This window comes from Prionailurus bengalensis, chromosome B2 (assembly GCF_016509475.1).
Source record: "Prionailurus bengalensis isolate Pbe53 chromosome B2, Fcat_Pben_1.1_paternal_pri, whole genome shotgun sequence".
In the NCBI taxonomy this organism is placed as follows: domain Eukaryota; kingdom Metazoa; phylum Chordata; class Mammalia; order Carnivora; family Felidae; genus Prionailurus; species Prionailurus bengalensis.
In genome coordinates this window covers 108707437-108713214 of record NC_057349.1, presented here as the reverse complement: position 1 = coordinate 108713214, position 5778 = coordinate 108707437, and positions in this window count along the sequence as shown.

Genomic DNA, 5778 nt, shown 5'->3' with positions numbered 1-5778 from the left:
TGCTATTTTCATAGTAAGTTGTGTTCATTTAAAAAAAATTTTTAATGTTTATTTATTTTCAAGACAGAGACAGATCGTGAGTGGGGGAGGGACAGAGAGAGAGGGAGACAAAGAATTCGAAACAGGCTCCAGGCTCCAAGACGTCAGCACAGAGCCTGACGCAGGGCTCAAACCCACAAACTGTGAGATCGTGATCTGAGCTGAAGCCGGTCGCCCTACCGACTGGGCCACCCAGGCACCCCATCTGTGTTCATTTTAAGACTGAGATACATCAGGGCAATACATAAATGGGGAGGTGCTATCCATATATTGGGTGATGTTAATGGTTTATAGTCACATTAGTCTTTAAGTTGAGCTTGAATTTAGTCATTTGGAAGTAAATGCTCTATAGAGAGATCATCATCAAGAAGTAACTAAGCAACTGTTTAAAACTGAAGCCTGTTTTCTAAATTAATAAGCAGATTTCATTATGAACAATCTAAAAATTGCAGACTATTTTCTGTTTACCTATTGATGTATTTTAATGTGTGTACAATAACCTGAGAAATGGGAGGTTTTTCAACTTTTAAATTTACCTGAAATCATGATTACAATATTCAGTGTCAAAATGAGATCAGTTGGTATTTTTAGTAAATCTTTCTACAAATTAAGCTTGCAATTTTTCTCATGTTTATATTTGATATTATATAAATTATATGTCATGCTAACATGAGGCAATTCCTTCTATTTGCTAATTGCCATTATTATAACTTTATCATTAGTTGTTTTTATTAACACACTAGTTTATATAACTCTAAAACTAAATGTGCATGTGAACTCTAGTAATGGGAATCAGTTTCTCTCAATATGTGCTATAACTAGGAGATTTTTCCGTTAACCCCAAAATACTTGCCTATATTGAATATCTTTCTTCCTTTATGGACAGTCCAAAAGGAACTTTTACTTTCCAAATTGAGATTATATCCATTTCATTTTTCATAATTGGGGACATAAAAGTATCTTTAGTTTTCTGTTACAGTTTTACCTTATTATTTTACATTTTTGACAATGACTAATTCTTTCTTTTAAATGTTCATCTACAGTTTTTTCATTTTGTACTGAGAAGTTGCATGTCTCAAAATCCAGTTGGGGGAGCACCTGGGTGGCTCAGTTCGTTAAGCATCCGACTTCAGCTTAGGTCATAATCACAGTTCGTGGGTTTGAGCCCCACATTGGGCTCTGTGCTAACAGCTCTGAGCCTGGAGCCTGCTTCAGATTCTGTGTCTCCCTCTCTCTCTTTGCCCCTACCCCGCTCAAGCTCTGTCTCTCTCTCTCAAAAATAAATAAACAGGGGCGCCTGGGTGGCGCAGTCGGTTAAGCGTCTGACTTCAGCCAGGTCACGATCTCGCGGTCCGGGAGTTCGAGCCCCACGTCAGGCTCTGGGCTGATGGCTCCGAGCCTGGAGCCTGCTTCCGATTCTGTGTCTCCCTCTCTCTCTGCCCCTCCCCCGTTCATGCTCTCTCTCTCTCTCTCTCTGTCCCCAAAATAAATAAAAGTTGAAAAAAAAATTTAAAAAAAAATAAATAAATAAACATTAAAAAAAAATTTTTTAAACCAGTTAGAGGAAAATCACAAACTTCCCCCAAATTTGAAATTTAATATAAAACAGTTTATAAGTTACTAACATAGTAAACATATTTTTTCAAATTTATTGAGTCATAATTATGTAAAGAATTCATTTTAAATGTTACTGACACTGCCTTGCTCTTTTAGCTACATTATTTTTTTTTTATTATTTCCATATATCTTTCCTTGTTTCACTGAGATTTTCACTGAGATCCTCAGATTTCTTCACTGAAACCACATGGTAATGCTCTGTGTGTTTGTTATAATTTCTCTGAAAACTTATACCTATTATAGAGAATAAAAAATAACTAGTGACTATCATGTGCCAATATGACTCTTTATATGAACCACAACTTTGTCTCATGAAGAACCTCTAGATTTCAAAACAACAAGTAAATAGAAAGTACGCTGGTCATAGCTAATTCCTTATTTTTTCCTCATCTCTATTCTAGTGAGACTTGGATCATCTATGCAGAACTACCCATGGCTTTTTAGTTTCTTCCTTCATGTGATGTGTGGAATTTGTCACAGTCATTTTGCCCAAGTCTATTTTAATTCCATTTTACTGTTGCAAACTGATCAGCAATGCATACTTCAGAGTTTTCTCTTGGTTTTGATTAAACAGATAAACACATCTAGTGTGACAGAAATTAAATTGCAGGAAACTTGAGATTTCTTTTTGTCACTTTCATCATAGGAAATGTAGTAGTTAGTAAAGTAGAGAAAGCAAGAAAAAGTTGAGAGCTCTGAGCTTAACATAGTGATTGAAATGGAAAGCCATGTAAAATCTCAAAGGATGTGTTCTTCCAAGAAAGGCAGAGAATTGTGGAGACACTTTACATGATGGGATATATAAGTAGGGCCCTGGAGGTCCAGATGTGAAAGCAGACTACTGGAGTTAAGCACTTAGCTGAAAATTGCTTTCTATCATCTCAGCTAGAAGTAATCAGAAGCCAGGCATGAAGGATTAAAGCAAAATACTTTAGGTATATACTTGGCTTTTGAAAGTTGGAATTTTATTTTTCTTCTTTTATGCCCAAGATAACACTTGACTCTCTTCACAATATGCAGAATTAAAGTCTTCCCATGATAATTTATTTTTTTAATTACAGAAAGGTATGTATTCACAATAAAAGCAACCCTCTAGAACTTGTTGGGTAGTTATAGAATTTAATGTAATGCTGTCACATTTTCATCTGAAGAATGATACTCTAAAAGAGATTTCAAGGAACATTTGGTGAAAACTGTCTTGTTATTGATAAGAAAAATTAGACTTGGAAAAGGAAATTAAAATTCCTGATATGAAAAGCTCTTTGTCTTTAATCCTTGTCCATTATCTTTAATCCTGTGGCTGTAACTATTCAGATAATGTTATTAGGGGAAGAAAAGCAAAACCAGTAGATGATGTTGCCTGATGGAATGAAAGCAGATACCCTGATAAAAGGCCAAAGCTATGGTAGCCAAGTTGTTTTCTAGTCAATTCCAGTGTCAAATATTTGTCCCTGTTATTATTACAGGTGTAATTTATAGTTTGAAAACAAGCCACTGTACTCTTAAATAATCATGACTAGATGACATTGATTTAAATAATAGGGCCATATTTATTGTAGCTTTCAATTTTTAAGATCCTGTTTTCCTTTGGAAAAATAAGTATTCCACAATATAATTGGAAAGTTAAAATTTCTCTAATGTTTCATAGTATATTTTAGACTTTCCAAAGACATCTATTTTTATCTTATAGTAGTAACAGATACCATTTAATGACCATTTAAGGAAAGCACTTTGCCAAAGTTTTCCAGGTTGTTACAATGATCCTATGAGGTAAGTAATATTTTTCCCAATTTACTGATGAGAAGACTGAAGTTTAGAGAGATGATATAACTTGTCCATTGTTACACGGTAATGGTAGTCTTCTCCAACTTTTGAAAAGCCCTGTATTCCTTTTTTTAAGAACTCTCTTCTCTGTTTCATATGATTTTAATGAGATTACCATTGAACATGGCTCATTTGGTCCATGTTTCTCACTATGGAGCTGGATACATGATTCTACCTAGACAATTAGAGCCTTTGGGGGAGAATGGATGTGTGCCAGGAGAGGAAATTCTGCCACTTCTGAAATTGTTATCTGTAAGAACTATGTTAACCATGGGACTTGCTGGGGTCCATCTTTCCTATATATGACTTGAGGAGAGAAATGGTCAAATGAGAAGAAGCAGAGCCAAGAAAAGGAGAAGAAATAAAATCCCGATAACAGCATTTTAGTCCTTGGCATGAAACCCATTCCAATCCTGGACCATTACAGTCATATGCACACAAAAGCCGAAGTCCTAACAATTTCTAATTATATCTCAGCCAAAGTATTGTATTATTTTATTTTGTTTTATTTTATTTTATTTTATTTTATTTTATTTTATTTTATTTTATTTATTTTTAATGTTTATTTATTTGTTTGAGAGAGAAAGAGCATGAACAGGGGAGGGGCAGAGAGAGAAGGAGAGAGAAAATCCTAAGCAGGCTGCACACTGTCAACACAGAGCCCAATGCAGGGCTCAATCTCACAAACTAAACTGAAATCAAGAGTTGAATGCTCAACTGACTGAGCCACCCAGGCACCCCCAAAAAATCATTTTATAGTCATATGAGATGGTTTAAAGTCACCCCTTACAACATATGCTTTTCTTTCTACTTTCTCAACAAAGCAGTTTTCTCCTCTGTTTTCCATCTTCACAGTAGAATACAACTGCCCTACAACTCCCCAGACTACATATTAAAGTTCTGACCACATGGCCACATGGAAAATCGAACCATCTGTTTTGAATCCCTGTTCCAAATTTAATGGACTTTATTTAATCACCTGTATCTGGGAAAAGGCATTGCAAAGAGCACGATTAGCTGTCAGTAGCCCCACTCTGAAGGGTAGGAAATTCAGAACAAAAGAGGCCTGGGTAGACCTCCCATAAGGCATCATGCCACAAGCTTTCAATTCTTTTTGAACTAAGTTTTTCAGTCATCTAATCCTTCTTAATTGGTGAGGCCTACTTAACAGTGTCCTTTTACTTTACTATTTATATATTTCTTAAACTATGATTTTATTCAGAAAACTAGTTTTAGAGTGGAAGATATTTATTTGTGAAATTTATTTCAATTTAAGCAATGAAAAGATTCAAATCATATAGTGAATTCAGAAAAGAATGATCAAAATGAAAATTTTATTTAAGCAGTTAATCTTGAACTCATGACCTCCAGATCAAAAGTCTCATGCTCTAGGTGTGTCTGGGTGGCTCAGTTGGTTAAGAATATGACTTTGGCTCAGGTCGTGATCTCATGGTTCATGAGTTTAAGTCCCTCATCGGGTGAGCTCGAGCTCCACTTTGGGTGAGTTTGAGCCTTGCTTCGGGTGAGCCCTGCTTCTGTCTCTCTCTCTCTCTCTCTGCCCCTTGTTCACTTGTGTCTTCTCTCTCTCAAAAACAGCGTCACATACTCTACTGACCAGGTGCCCCAAGATAAAGATTTTTTGTGAACAATGGCACAAGTATTAAATATAGATAAGTTACCTTTACTTGATGTGTAACATTTTTTACATGTAACTTACCAATCACTCAGGTAAAGTCTTAATTGTGCATGTACAAGTGTTTTAATTTAATAAGTATTTTAAGTATTTATTAATAATATGGATTATGCATAGTTTATGAAATTGAAAATGAGTGCAAATGCTCAACCTGCATTTGAAAATGAGAATTTTGAAAATTATCTCTAGCTACAGGAAAAAAAGATTTACCAGAAACAAAGAGTCTTTTTAATATTGTACTAATGTAAATTATCCACATATGTCATGTATTGAGATACAATTGCCTTACTCAAATACTGATTCTGACTGCATTACCAGTGCAGAGCTCGGTGGTCAGTTCCACTCAGATTTTGAATAACTAAAGACCAATGGTTCCTTATTAATTGTTTTGTTAAGATTAATTTGTTTTGTTAAGATAAATCTTGAGAACTACTATACAATTAATGAAAATGTATATGTGAGAAGCTCCCTGTTTTCTAAAGGAAAATTATGATTCAATTAAATATTGCATATGCTTCATTAGATCTTGAAATGCTCATATTTAAATATTGAACATCTTTTAAGAATACTGAGATGGCAATTTCCCCATGATTAAAAATGCTATC